The sequence below is a fragment of the Argiope bruennichi genome, chromosome 5 (assembly GCF_947563725.1).
Source record: "Argiope bruennichi chromosome 5, qqArgBrue1.1, whole genome shotgun sequence".
Taxonomy (NCBI): domain Eukaryota; kingdom Metazoa; phylum Arthropoda; class Arachnida; order Araneae; family Araneidae; genus Argiope; species Argiope bruennichi.
Window position 1 is genome coordinate 37,354,885 of NC_079155.1, and position 16,745 is coordinate 37,371,629.

Consider the following 16,745-nt stretch of genomic DNA (forward strand, 5'->3'; position numbering starts at 1 on the left):
ATTAAAACAATAATTGACAGATAAAATTCTGAAAATATTTAATTTTCAAAAAGTTATTTTTTGTGAACATTTCTTTATTTCTTTACATTCTCCATTTTGCATGAAAATGCAATGGAGGAATATCATATCATATTCGAAGCAAAACATCGAGCTCATGAAAATGCATTAAAATTAAATCAATAAAACAACAAACAAACTTGCTTTGCCAAAAACATCTGTTCATGAAGAACATTATATGAATAAAATTTATAAATAACCATAAGATTACCATGTTTTCATCATTATATCCGTAATCGCTTTTTTTCGGTAAATTTTTAGAAGAACGGAAAAAGGCCTACAACAGCAGAATTTTAAGCTGGAGAGTTCGAATTTGTTTTGCAAATGAGTATAAATCTGAATTTGCGATAAAATGCGTTGGTATTTTTAATTTCAAGAAGTTGATTGCAAAATTATGTAAATTGGGATACTCATTATTTTATTGCTTAGAACAGCAATATTTCCGTTTAATTTTTAGATTCTGTACTGTTGCCAAAAAATGTTTCTTTTCATAGAAATCAGATAATAATTGTTTTCGAAAAGTGTTCCAAATTTTGTTTCAGATAATCACGTAATTATTAACCCAAATCACTATTTATGTGGTCTTCTCATAACAAAAAATATAATCGTAACTTTTTAGTGATAATAAGGACTCGAATATCTTAATTAATTCTTAACTGTATATTTTATTTTTTGTGTTCATTGCTGAATCAAAAACGCTTTGTAATTAATTTATGAAAGTTTTGAATGAATGGAAATTCTACAACAATAAAATTTCGAAATTCTAATATTTGTACAATCTCCAATCATTTTTGAGTAAAAAAGTTATCTAAGTAACAATAACAAGGGTTTTGCATTTTAATTAATTTTAAAGTTATTTTGAAATAAGGAGAAGAATTTAAAAGAGATTCCAAACTCGAGTCAGAAGCATTATAAATGAAAATTATTTTGGTATTATTCATCGATATTTTATTTATTCATCCATAATTCTGAATAGTATCAATAATGCAAGCATAAAAATGTCTTTAATATTTTATACTCTTTGAAGCAAAGGAGTATAAATAAATTTACTAAAACAATAAAAATTTTGTTTTAAAATACCTGAGCAATTTTTAAAGGAAGTATATTTAAAAAGTATATTAGGGATTAAAGTATATTAAAACTTTTTTCCAAAATAGCATTGGTGTAGTTAAAAATCTTATTTTCTAAATTTTAAAATACTGTAAAAATAGAAATTTTTCACTTCAATATTCTTTGAAGTTATTGATGAAGGATATTAAATTTTTATTTATCTTTAATTAAAATTCTGCTTAAAGTTTTAAGGTATATGATTTCTTTCGTGATGAATTCTTAAAAAATTATAAAAATATGTAGATTTTTGAGTATAAGGCACTGAAGAAAATATCTATGAAATTTAAATATACCAGTTAAAAATCAAAGTTTTTCTTTTGTAAGTTGGAAGAAATAGGTTTTTATTTCATTAAATGAAAAACTTTCGAGTTTTAAAGTTTATCAAATGAGTTGTTTAAAATTTTGTAGGTTCTTAAAATGAAATGTATTTCTATCCTTTCTTCAAATATACCATTTCACCTGATAAATAGTAATTCTACAAAATTCCACAAAATAAATAAAATTATTCGGTTTCGTCTACAAAATAAGCAATCTGAATTTTTTTTTTTTGTATTGTGAAATATTCAATCAACTGTAAAATTTTTATAAAAATATTACTTATTTTGTAATTCAGGAACTTTTGAATATATTGAGAAATTATTATACCATATTTTATTTCCATATATTTCATACACGCATACACATTTCCTTCTATAAAGATTAGTAGAAGAAATATTAGATACTCAGAAACATTGAAATTTCTAGGCATTAATTTCGATCATTGAAAGACATGGCGTCCCTAACTGAATATCTTTAAAGAAAAAGTTTTGAACTCGCAAAGAAAAATTACTTGATTTTCGAGAACAACATGGGGAGTTATATATTGAAAGAAATGTATCACATTCTTTCTAAAATTGATTTTTTGACCTACTCTCTTACCTTAATAAAACTCTTCAAAGTAAAGAGGCATACACCAAAAACTAGATAACTGTCTCAACTATTTGTATAATTATGGCATGTAGAGCACTTTGAATAATTTTTTCAGTATACCAGATACATTACACAATTTATGGATAGTATACTAATATACAAATAATATATCTCTAAAAACTGATTAAAACAATTTCTTTGAATTAAAATTGATAACTGTATTGCATATATAAAATTTCCAGTCGTCATTTAAACTTTTACCAAAATGCTGGCTTTTAATTAAATTGAAAATACAAACAAAATATTGAAAACTATATCATAAAAGCACTTTGAATTATTTCTTTTCAACATGCAAGTCGCATTACACACTTTATGGGTAGTATTCTAATATACAAATAGTATATTGTTAAAAAATGATTAAAATATTTTCTTTGAATTAAAATTGGTGGCCCTATTATATACATAAAATTGATTCCAGTAGTCATTTAAACTTTTCACCAAAATGTTGGCTTTTAATTAAATTGAAAATACAAACAAAATATTGAAAACTATATCATAAAAGCACTTTGAATCATTTTTTATCACCGTGCAAGTCACATTACACTTTATGGATATTATTCTAATATACAGACAGTATCTTGTTAAAAATGATAAAAATATTTTTTTGAATTAAAGTTGGTGGCCCTATTATATACATAAAATTGATTCCAGTAGTCATTTAAACTTTTGACCAAAATGCTGGTTTTTAATTAAATTGAAAATACAAACAAAATATTGAAAACTGTATCATAAAAGCACTTTGAATCATTTTTTATCACCGTGCAAGTCACATTACACTTTATGGATATTATTCTAATATACAGACAGTATCTTGTTAAATATGATTAAAATATTTTCTTTGAATTAAAGTTGATGGCCCTATTATATACATAAAATTGATTCCAGTAGTTATCTAAACTTTCTCCCTAAATGCTGGCATTTAATTGAATCAAAAATAAAGAGAAATCATTGAAAACTATATCATAAAATAATCATTCAAACCACTTATGCACCTTTTTTGCATATTCATGATAATAATACAGTCTTCCAAATCGAGCTCTTATTATCTCTTTATCATGTCTTTTTTTTATGACACAGTAGATTCGAATTTCGTTTAGCGAAACTACTCCCCAATCTTTGAAAAATCCCCAGATTGAAAATAAAAGCCCAATTTATCGGAGCCCTATTTCCGTGTCTCGATTTAAACGAAATTCAGAGCCAATTAGCCAGATGACAGAACCGATTCGGGAAGAATGACATAACAAAATCCAATATTTGGCGAGCGCGTAACCCAAATTGAATTTCCAGCCGCCACAGTAATTTAGTCAGCCAACGGAGGAAAAGACTGTAAATTGGCAATCGGGGATGGCCAATCATCTAATATACCTTGTTAATCAATGGTTGGAGATGGCAACATTGAACGGTAAAACTTCTTCTGGAGATGTCTTTTATCTTGGAGATAGGTACTGGCATTACTGTCAGGAGTGAAATACTCAATAAGGAAAGTTATTGAAGTTTGGGGAGATTTAAATCTCACTTTCTGATCGTAATTAAATTTAACAAAGAAACTCTATCCAGGTGCCCACAGTGATAAAATGACATTACTATAATGTCTTCCATCGAAACATTGATTTTGTTCTTTAAGTAAAGGAAAAGGTTTTGATGGAGGCTTTAAAGAATATTGAATAAATATTTGATTTTGATGACAATGGAAGTGCTTTTGAATTCTTTCAAAAATGCATTGATTCTCTCGAAGATATATTGATTTATTGATTATGAAATAAATGATTCATGTAAAAACGATTAGTGGATGAAAGATTTCATATTAAAAAGTAAAATCTCAGCGTTGTTCGAAAAGTCTTTCTACTACACAAAGTGTTTCTACATTTTAGCTTATATGAAACTCATTTAATAACATCTCTAAATTAACAAAGTGCTGAAATTAAAAGATTTTATTCATTAATCAATCAGTAAGTACCTAAAAATGTACTGCTTTTATTGGGTTTCATATAATATTTTGAAATAATTGTGTAAAAAAATAAAAATAATTCACAGTTAGTATTAGGTAATCATCAAATATTTCTTGTCAATCTACGGCTGGAGATGCTAGTATTCAAAAATAAAACTTCTTTTTTTTCTGTAATTTATGTATAAATATTAAAATTAGAAATATAAAATGACAAATAAGATGTTTTTAAACAACAGGCTTATTTAAACTACTTTCAGATTATAATTAAATTCTTCAGATAAATGATATCAAAGTTTTCTAATAGATAAAGAGATATTAATATAAAGTTTTCCAATGAAACATTCATTTTTTAGTTAAATTAAGGAACTTGTTAAAGCTTTTAAGAGATGTTCAATTGCAAATTGACTCTTATAATAATAGGCGTTATATTTTGATTTTGTTAAAAATTGAATATTTTTTTATTAATTTCCTGATTATAAGCTTTAGTTGAGTTTTAAATAAAAGGATAAATAGATTCAAGATTTTAAACTTGAAAATATCAACATAATTTTTAAAAACTGTTATGATTCCGTATTGATTTAACTTTGAGGGCACAGCATACAAAAGCCGAAAAAGTTAATTATTTTAAGTCAGTTTTAATTAGAATTTATTACTTGTAATAGAAGAGGAAACATAACTTATAAATTTAAAAACATTTTCCATTAAATCATTAGTTTTTTTTATGAGATTTTTTTCATTATTATTATTATTTTTTATTTAATCAAATTTTTAGCATTTAATTTCTTTTCAAATTTAGTGAAAATGTGTAGTTATTCATTTAAATATTATATAGTTTTTAAAATTTATAGTATTTTTTGATTCTTTAGAGACAAAATTTTATATTTAAAATCTCAATTATTGATCTAAAGTTTAAAATGTCTTTAAAATATGTAAGAAAATACAAGTGGAATCTGTATTCGAGCTTCATTGACCATCAATTTTCTTATTTTTTTCAACCTTATAAAAGTAAACAAAAAAAATATTATTTTTACGTATTAGTAAATGCATTTTATTTTAAAGTAGAAATTTTCACGGGCCTTTAAAATGATTCATAATTTAGCAATTTCGAAAATAAAATCAAGCATTTTAAAAACTTTTGAGCTAAAGTATTTCATCATACCACGAGTAAAATATAAAATTAATATAAAATTAAATTCATTATAAGAGAATAATTTTATTTCAATGCTGCACTCCTAATTATAATGCTAAACCAACTATTTTTTTCTTAATTCTATGCTCAAAACGATTTCATATTAAAAACAATGAAAAATGTAGTTGAAAAAAGTAGTAGCTATTCAGTTTAATATAACCTTATATTTTATTGTTGCGTTGGGATTATCTTGGCAGTTTCAGTGCAATAATTAACAGGAGCAACGGTTCACCTTTATCAATTGCAACTTTCCTTTTAATCCTTTCATTTATCAAATGCGATCTTTATTATAGCAAAATTACAACTTTCGATCTTAATTTTTAATTTTGAACTTCAGTTCCCATTCTTTTTAAAATTTAAATCTTAAGTGCTTAGGCCAAGAAGTAATAATGAACACATTTTTTTTATGTTAAACTTTTTAATTTAAACTAATTTATATTTTATTGCGCAAAAAGAAAAAGAATAATCGCTCAATAATCAGAAATGCTTTAGAAAAAAAATGTAAACTTATGCGAATAATTTAAATTTCACCTTAAAACGGAAACCACAAATCCTTTTTACCACAGAAACCAACCATCCAAAAAGGCAGTGATCATTTTGCAATCTCTTCAGTTTTCCCCCCATGCCATTCACAGCTGCAGGAAACACTTTGTGACGTCACAGCTCGTTGTAAATTATCATCGTTATCCTGCACATGAGCGATAAGACCAAAACACGAGATTATTGGGGAAGGGAGAGAGGGGGCTAAAAGTACCATGGAAACGCACTGTAATAAATCCTCCAACCACCAGGGTGCGTTATGAGCGTACTAAATAACAAATGATAAAGGTCTTGAAAGTCACGTGATACCTGTTATAATGTCATTACAGAGGACCAGGAGAAAATAAGTATGTTTGTGTATGTCTGTAATTTATCGCCACTCCTTGTCAATAATTGAATACTCGAGCTCTTGTGAAACATGGGAGTTGTTTTATTGTGGGTTTCAGCATATGAGTGCATGTCTAGTCTGATCATTACAGCATTAGATGGAAATTATCATTAAATATTTCTGCTTTGTAGGAGACAAGTTTTGATTTGATAATGCTTATGTTTCAGAAGACAGTGACATTTAAACAATTTAAAAGAATGTTTATTATTTTAAAATATTTGGCTTTTTTTGGCTATAATATCGAATATACTGTTTTATTCAGTACTGTCAAAATCTGAATAGTTTTCTTTCTAAAACAGTTTGAATTTTGCTGAAATTATCATTAAATATTTTTGCTATGTGCGAGGCAAGTTTTGATTTGATTATGCTTATTTTTCAAGAAAGTAGCATTTAAATGATTTAAAGGAATGATTGTTATTTGATTTTGGTTATTTTAAAGTGCTTGGCTTTTTTTTGGTTATAATATTAAATCTACTTTTTTCTTTTTAATTCAGTATTTCTAAAAGTTTCAGTATTTTTAAAGTTTTTCCGGACAATTTTCTTTATAAAACCTTTTGAATTTTGCGTTTGTCTTCATTCCTTGCAAATAAACATTCATTTTTAGTCTACGTTTTAGTGCTATTTTTTATCTTTAAATTTTATTTTTTCTAATTCTAAATATTTGGCATAAACTTTTTACAAGAAATCTCATATATTTAAATAAAATAGTGTTCCTCATTTAAATTTATTACATTAAAATAATTTTTAATTCAATAGTTTTAAAGTGTAGACAATTTTCTTCACGCAGTTGTTTGAATTTTGATTCTATGTTCCTTTTTCCGAAGTTATTTTCTTGTATAATCTACGTTTCAATCCTCTTTTGATTCTTTAAATGCTATTTCTTTCATGAATTTAAATGTTGATGTAATCTGTTTGTCAAAAAAAAATATCATAAATATAAATAAATGCGTATTTTTTTATTCGCATTTATAATAATAATTTTTCAATATATTTTAAAGTTCTTCAAGTATTGAATAAGTAATATTTTCATTTGAAAACCTTTAACATTTGATTTAAAGCTTTATAATGCGAAAAAAATTAAAACTGGAAGGTTATTTAACGGTTGAAACCAGTTTTTAGAACTTGAATAGAAATGTAACTTAAACCTAAGTTCATGAGATATGTAATCTATTTATCTGCAAAATGTTGAATGAATCATTTGAAAAGCTTCTAAACAAGAAAATTTTAACTGTATACCGCCTTTGAGCCCAGAAAAAATCCAATTTTCAAAACAACTTTTAATTAACATATTTTTGTTTTATGCATTCTTAATTCAATTTTATTCAAAAATATAAAAATTCTTTTCAAGAAATTTTACAAAAAACTTAGTCAAATGTCTTATTGTAAAAAATTTCATTCAGCAGGATTTTGATGCATTTTCTGTTCTTAAATATTAAGTAGAAATTAAAAAAAAAACAGATGTCAAAATAAATTCACGAGATAAATTATGTATGTATTTTAATTAATTATGTATGTTGACAAATGTTCATAAATTATGTATGTTGTAGCAAAAGTCTAATTAAGTAAACATATTACAAATCTTTTATAAAAATTAGAGCCTATATCAAGATGTAATTCAATTTAAATTATCATAAATTTTGAATAACTCTACGCTGAATGTTTGGATACAAAAATTTGAATCACTATGTTTTTTTTAAAAAGAGAACAATTACAATTAATAAATTTCTACTGTGAACTAATCTAATTTTATCTCCATTTAGAAAATTTAAAAATTTGCACTTTTTATCATTTTTAGCAATGTTGATAAAAATAATTAATAGCAATATGTCTATTTAAATCTTCCAATAAAGATAAACTAATCCACTGGTGATTACTCTCACTATGACGGTTGTCATAGTTAGAGTACAATTTATTCAAACGATTATTTTTTCATTGAATACATTGTTTAATAAAAATTTAAATGTTTCGTACAGTATTATTCATTTAGTAAAATCCTTTAATTACTTCAGGATTATGGAGCTTAGTAATTAACTTATTACTAATTACACAAAAATGAAAAACCACAGAAATTAAAATTTCAGTAGGATTTTTTCTTTGGCACTCGAAATTTGATCTGTATATTGGTTTGTATGGTATTTGAATACTATTATTCACAATTAGGTAATTTTTTCTATCTTTTACTCATTCAACTTTCTTTTCACATGGATATAAATAAAATTAATGATAATTCCTAATTTGCATAAGAAATGCTGAAATACAATTTCATTAATGGGATAGAAGCAACAAGTGTTTGATTTTAATTATTTTTAATTTTTTAGTCTTGAGATCAATTATTTAGCAAACACAATATGAGGTTTTGCTAGTAGTGCGGAATCGCAATTTAATTTAATTAAATACCTGTTAAATAATTTCGTTCTTAAAACAAAAAAAAAATAATATAATTATGCGTAAATATACAAAATTTCAAAATATAGTATATCAAAAAGGGAGTGAGAAATCAAAGTGAGAATTTTGAAAAACGTTAAACAATTTAAATTAAATAAAAGCATTTAATTATTAAGTAAATGAAGAAATAAATAGAAACTTTAATTGAAATGATAAAAGAAAATATTTCTAAATAAAAACATTTTTCATCATCTTTCTTTACATTTTAAAATTTTTATTAGCAAGAAAAATCAGATTTTTGGTGAATTTTACTTAAAAATCCGCACAAACGCCTTTAAACTATTGCATTTATTTGTAAATGTATAATTTACTTCCAAAAAGATTCATTTTGTTTTTGCAATTATTTCAAATGATGTTTAAATACGAATAAAAGAAATGGACATCAATTTGTAAAGAAATGAAACATCATAATAAAACAATAATACTAAAGTGCAAAGATTTTTTTTTCATTGAAGAATGGATTACAAGTAACGAAAAGAAATCCATGATTCAGTACAAAGCAGGAAAAAAAATTCTCATAATAATAAAAAATAATAATAATAAAAAAAATTCTTATCCCATCACAAACCTAAATTCGGAATGGAATATTTAAATTAAGGAACTCCAATTTCATCTTTTATTTTTGTTGTTGAGAAAAAAAAACCTCCCCAAGATGTCTTATAATAATATGTAGATAATCCCTTTAGAGAGAATCCCAAATAAAACAGGAAAAAAAAAAAAAAAAGAGCATAGCTTCTTTTTGTGATGATCGAATTGCCACCTTGCGCAGAAATAACACACCAAACAGGATCCAAACAACTCAGCTCGTAACACAAGAAGAAGCTAGTATTCCAATTGTAGACCTGGAATCCTATCCGCCTTTCTCCTTTTCTTTGGCTTTAATACTATATATTGCCTCTTGGACTATTTCTGATTCGTTCTCTTATTTCACAAGAAACTCCACAAGGCACAACGGGATCTGGAATACGTTGGTCTTGGAATGATCCTGATGCACTTCGTTTCTATTTTTAGGATTATATTTAAAAATTTACAATGTTTCTAGCTGTGCACAGGTGGTAAGCTAGATGGCAATTTTATTACGTAGAAGTGTTTTTCAGGTTACTCGCATTAAACTGGTTTTATTCCTTTTGGTGCTCAGTTTCTTGCAAGTGGATAAAGAAGAAAATGGTACCCATCAGCTAATTTGAAGAAAAGAATAAAAAGCACATTGCTTTTACAGTTGAGAAATTCCTTTTATTCGAAGCATCTCGTTAGTAAAATGAATTCTTGAGTCATATAATCTATGTCCAGTAAATATGAAGAAATATGGAAATTTATTAATTGTAGTCAAATAAACTCATATTTATTAATAGAAAATAGCCAATCAGGGATATTGAGAAATGTTGCATGTGGAAACATAAAACATTCTACATGAATTACTTTAGAATCTGCGTAAATGGTAAATAATAGAATGATTTACACATTAATAAATATTCATGAAGCTGGTTTATTTATCCATTTCTGAAAAAAAGGATGAGCCAAATTTAAAATTTTAGTCCTATATCATAATATTAATTTATCTCTAAAATAAAAATGAATGTGAGTACTTTGTAGTGCTCTACAAGTCAAGCTGTTTAACCTACAGCTATAAGATTTGGCACATATATAACTAAGAGCATCAAAATGTACATTTTGGAGGGATTTTATTCAATCTTTTAACTGTAATTTTAATTAATTAAAAGTCGTATTGAACTTTAGCTAATTTAGATGATATCTTTTTAATCATGCCGATTTGACAACCGTGCAGATGTTATAATTCCGGAATTTTAATTTCTTTTTTTAAATTTATAACACTAAATTGCATTGCTGCTCTGAAATTCCAATTGTCCTCCTTGTTTCATCAAATATCTAATTACGTGTCTTTATTCCAATGTTGAAAGCTAAAGAAGAAGATTTCTGTTCAATATATGTGTATTTTGTATCTGTTACAAAATGAAGAATATAGTGTTTCGATAAACGAATGTTAGAACATAGATGGACCATACATTTAAGATTTTAGTAGGATTTCTATCTCACGGAACTGGTCTTCATTAGATAGATTCATGAATATATAACAGAATTTATGTAATATAATTAAAATAATACAACTTTAACATCATGCAATTTTTCGACATAAAGTTACATATACATATACCATTTAAAGAAAACTGAATATTGCCAATATACCTGGTAAGACAGCTGTTCGCCAAATGCAACTAATTCTATTTCAAATACAAAGGTATTGCAAAAGAACAAATCTCATGATTTAGATAAAAAAAATTACATTTATATAGTTTTTCAATATAATCACAATATCGTATAACTATTTCTTTAGGGAGACCGATCAGCAATAATGAAATATTCCTGCCCCTACTACGAAAAACCGTTTTATGATATTCTTATATTCCAGTAAAAAATATCTTTCATCGCGCAAGATTGCTAATTAAGCAAATATTATTCAAAGGAGAATATGTGTTCTTCCAATTCGCACTTGCTCACATTCTGTTATGTTGATGTACAATGAATTAGCTGAATTATTATCTTATTAAGATATATCCAAAATGAAAATACACCCTTGTAAAGTGCAAACATTTTAAAATTATTTTTATCCCCAAGAAACTATATGTATTTTATGATGAAGACGTTAAATTATTAAACTGTCTATTATTTCTTCCTTAATTTTGTTAACCTGTAAGCAATAAGCAATAAAATGTGGAAAGCCTCGGTATTAGAATAGGATTTATTTAATCTCTAATTTAAAATTTAAGCCATTTCCACTGCCAGTAATATATAAAATGGAAATTTACTAAGCATTTTCCCCCCTTTCTTTTATTCTGAGATTACTTCTCTGATACTGATTTTATTTTTCTTGATATTTAGTTTATTATACTAAAGCAGTAACCGGATGTACCAATAAGCGACTTTGAAAGAATAAAAATAAATAAAAAGCTGTACACAAGTAACTTTTTAATACCATATAGCAGTTACATATGGTTAAAAAAAGATTGTGTAGTTTATATTAGCTCGCTTATAATGTATAAATGTTTTCATTATATTATTGAATAAAAGGATAATACCTAGAGATTCATGTGGATTAACGTTTATGAGAGTAAAGTGTTCTGTAAAAGTGGGAAAAAGTTAACTCATGTAAGGAAATGCTTCAGTGATAGAACGAGGAAATTATTGTTTTCACTGCAGAATAAAATGAAATTATTTTATATTTATATGTATAAACATAATTAACGTGTTTCTGTAGAAATTTATTTGCTTTATTAAGTAGCTTTTTTTCAGTTTGGAAAATCTTCTTATTTTCCATCTTTATGGATTAATGACAAACAAATTTATTATAATGGTTAAATGCAAATGCTAGTACCAGATATAAAATGGACAGAATATGAAAATTAAACTACTGTGCTCGTGTTTTAAATTATTATTAATTTCCAATCAACAAACTGCTCATTTTTATCTAAAATCGCCATTTAATATTGATATGTAGTAAAAGCAAGAATGTTTTATAAATATGACATTTCTTTTTTTCCCCACGGTCTTTCATATAAGCATAATATGAAGATCATATACAAAAGAGAAGATGAAATAATCGTCTGAAATTGCAATGTACGATTTATGTATCGATTCAGAAAAGAATTTATGAATATTTATATTAAATTTCTTAATATGCAAGAAAGAAAAAAATTATATCCTTGTGATGATAAGGTAGCGTCATAAAGTTTTTGCTTCTTTTCATAGACGCAGAGTTTTTAAAGAAATATCTTTTCTCAATATTTAATACAATCATCAAATATAAATATGAAATTCCTACAAAATCATAAACTATGATTTGTTAGATTATATAAAAATGAATTTTCGAATGCTGTTTCCAGGATACAATTTTCATTAATCTGAAAAAAGAATGACTTAAGTTTTAATGAATTTAAAATATTTCTGTAATGAAAATAATCATTCTCTAATATTTTATACTGTGTGAGAAAGTAAGTATTTATTTAATTTTTGCATTTATGAGTGCTTAAATTTTAAATTATAAGTGCTTAAATTATAAATGAGTGTTTAAATTATAAATTTTAAACAAAGAGAAAAAAAGCAATTGCAAACAATTAAAATGAAATCTACGATCACAAATTTCAAGTTATCATGTGAGAACAATATTATTTTTGAGTCATTATTTATCTTAATTAATTTAAGTCATTAACCAGTTTAAGCTGGTTTGATTTTTTAAAACTCATTTTCATTTTTTTCTAGCTGGTAAAATAAAGTTTTGGAGCTCGATCGATTTTGAGATGAAATGATAGTTATGATGTCACAGTTCTACGTCGACATTTTAAAAACGCATCTGCTTTCAAAAAAAGCATACGCAATACTGGTAAAAGCAAGTCAATCTTTTAAAAACGCATCTGCTTTCAAAGAAGCATACATAATAATAATGCAATACTGGTAAAAGCAGGTAAAAAAATATGTGCGCTTTAAAGATAAAGATGAGAATTGCCGTTTATGATTTATTCATTGCCTACGAGATTTCGAGCTTCACCCCCCCCCAACCAAAACAACATCATGTTCTCACATGATAAAAAATAAAATTAAAGGAAAGATAAATTTTAAGCTTTCTTGGTTCATTTTTCTTCAAGTATTTTTTTTCTTCATTTTAATATTGTTTTTATGGTACAGAAAAGTGGTAAACGTTTTTTAGTTATATGCTATATAAACTGGTATAATCTGAATTCATTTTAAAATATCATTTGCTAGTGATAATTTCCACATTAATATAAATGTCAAAAAATTAGAGTCATTTCAGTGATGAAATGTTAAACATCAAACATATCTCAATTATATGTAACATGCCATGTACAATTATATATCACGTGTCCTGTGGCATATAATCGCAAGAAATCTTATGTAACTCATTTGGTGAAGGGGAAATCTGATGACATCTTAACAAATTAGAATTCCCAAAACCATTACATTTCCAAGAAAAATTCTTTCGACGTTATTTAATAAGAACTGCAAACTTAAATTGTTCATTAAGGTTTAATTTGTTTCAATTTTTGTTTACATTTGCTGTTTCCCAGTTCAGAGAAATGCAACATTTGAATCTGAAGAATTCCGAATATGAAGATATAATTCATACTCTTTTCGATTTCCCCCTATTTAAGCGTTTTTCATAATTACACAGTCACGTAATTTTTTAATGTTTAATTAACTTTAGATTCCACATTTTCATTAAAAACCAGGCCATTACCATTCGTTTTCTTGCAGTGCAGCTGAAAGTAATCACGTTGGGAAAAACAAGGAATCGTTCGTTTTAATGGTTGCCGTTAATATTCTAAAATAAAAACGAATTTTTAAATCTAAGAATTAATATCCGTACGGTTGCAAACGCATGCATGCTGGGATTTTAATTTATTCGTCCCATTACTATATTATGGAAGATCTTTTGGAGTGTTTTAAAGAATCTTTAAAATAATTACATGACGAGTTAAACGACTTTTCTGTTTTTTCAATTACCAGAAGTTATCGAGGAAAAAGTTGAAAATGCGTGAAGTAAATGTTTATCTTCATAAATTGTATTTCTTTTCAGGGGCATAAAAACCATTAAGTGTTTTTTGCAAACCCTTTCATGTAGAGCAATTAGGAAGAATATTAAATTTTTGCGCTGAATGCCTTTTCTGAATAATTTAAAGACGCAAGAAAGAAAGCTTTCGTGGAATTGTGATCTAGATATTCATATGTAAATAATTCTCTTTCGTGCTTTTTATTTTAATCGCTTGCATATAGAAAATGTGTATTTGCCTTCAATTTAGTTCTAGTATTAATTATAGTTTTACAAAGTATAAGGAAAGAAATTCCATTGAGAACTAAAGTGATTAGTTGATAATTATTATCATGTGAGAACATAATGTTTGCTTTGGTTTGGGGTTTATGAAGCTTAAATATGCGTAGGCAAAATATAAAGGATATGTAAAAAGTTATCTTCCGAAGAAGCATAAAGAAAAAAACCGAAATCAATGCTAAACGACGTGGGGAATACACACACACACACACACACACACACACACACACACACACACACACACACACACACACACACACACACACACACACACACACACACACACACACACACACACACACACATATATATATATATACAAAAGTATTAGAATCAAGTTAATAGGAAAATCAAATAAAATCCCTGCCTGAGGGTGACCCTTGAAAAAGTCTTCAGGCCGGATTCTTTTTTATATTTTTTATAATTTTTTTGGTTTAATCTTTATTTGATTTTTTTGATTTTCCTATTAACTTGATTCTAATACTTTTGTATCAATTCATCTGTGTTTTAGAAGTAGCTGCAATTGCGCTCTCTAAATACTATGAAGTTCTTTTTTGGTTTTAGTTTGAATAGGTAATAAATTTTAGTTGCGATTTCGAAACTGTTTTGTTTCGTTTTCAAAATATTTCTTACTTTAGATTGGTTATATATATATATATATATATATATATATATATATATATATATATATATATATATATATATATATATATATATATATATATATATATATATATATATATGAACGATTTTAAGGTGGTGGTAGGGATTACCATCGCATTTGTAAAGGTTAATGATTGCGCAATAAGTGATTGTCAAGTGATCATTCCAAACTAGTTTAAACTGGATTTTCGGAAAAAAAAATAATAATCTGGCTTCAAGAAAAAGCTTTGTAGCTCGAACGATTCTGAGATGGGAGGGAAAAACCTTCTTTTTTTAAAATATAAATGCTTGCGTAATCTCTTTGTCATGTAATTGTTTCAAATGAGTTTAAACTGGTTAAAAAATCATGTTCTCACATGGAAATATGAAATTTTCGATAGCAGATTTCAATTTTTTAAATATTTTTTGACTTACATTCGGTTTTCAATATTTCAGGCTTTGTAAACTTTTTGTAAATAAATGTAATCCGTGGAAAAATTTGTTTGAAATTTTATATATATTTTCCTATACTTTTATTTCTCTTGATTTATTTCATGTCTGAAAGAATTTGATTTTTATTTTTTTACTGATTTTCTGAAATGCTGCAATTTTGAAATTCTGTGTACTTGTGTGTTTCCGATGAGGATATCTTATTTTAATACCTTCAAAGTTAGTCATGAATTAATCGTATAATTGATTAAAATTCAATTTCCATATTAATCGCGCCACTTGTTATTATGCTTAAAAAAATAATGGTATCCACATTTTTTTTGTCATTTATATTAATATATTCTAAATAAAACATTAAATTGATGAAAATAATTAAAATAAATAATTTATATTTTGAATCCATTAATTAGAATACGTATTTAAAAATTCGTATTAATTTTATCTAAAAGCATTTAATGTTTTGCAAAGGAAACATTATGCTCATTATACAGAAGTATTCTAATCCTCTTTGGCAGGCAAAAAAAAAAAAAAAAAAAATTCAATTTTTTTTTTTATTTTATATTCTAGAAAAAGTTTTTGAAATGCTTATAAATAAATTTTATTTTTTAATATGAAAATTCTCCCTATTTTATGGCGTTACTATATTTAACTCATATTGATATACAACATATTTTCCTTGTCAAAACACTTTTTATGATTTAAAGAAAAATCATTTAATAATCGCGATATATATGATAAATATAAATATAAAGAATTTGGTAAAGACTTTAATCTAATTAAGATATGGTTTGTTTTTCTCATAACTGCATAAAAATTGTGATACATAAAAATTTAAACTATCAAAAATATTTTTATTTAGAAATTATTTCTGATGAAATATCTGTTTTTATTACAGAAAGTGGCGTTAATTGCAGAAAGATTTTGAAGGGAAAAAGAATTAAGAAGTAATGTAATAGATAAACATTCTGTAAAACAGCTTTCTTTGTTAAGGTATCATTGTATAAGAGAAACGCACTACCCAAAATTATGTCGGAGTTGCATTCTTCCTGCTTTATTGAATATATTATTTTCGGATAATACCGTAAGCAATATAATTCGTAACATAATTAATTTTTGTACTAAATATTTCACTAAGTAGTAGATATAA

General features: G+C 25.7%; 1 protein-coding gene across 2 annotated transcripts in view; it reads left to right on the forward strand.

Annotated features, from left to right (window-relative positions):
- Positions 1 to 16,745, forward strand: part of LOC129969129 (alpha-catulin-like) — a 315,460-nt gene that overhangs the window by 140,294 nt on the left and 158,421 nt on the right. The gene's annotated exons all lie outside the window — the stretch shown is intronic.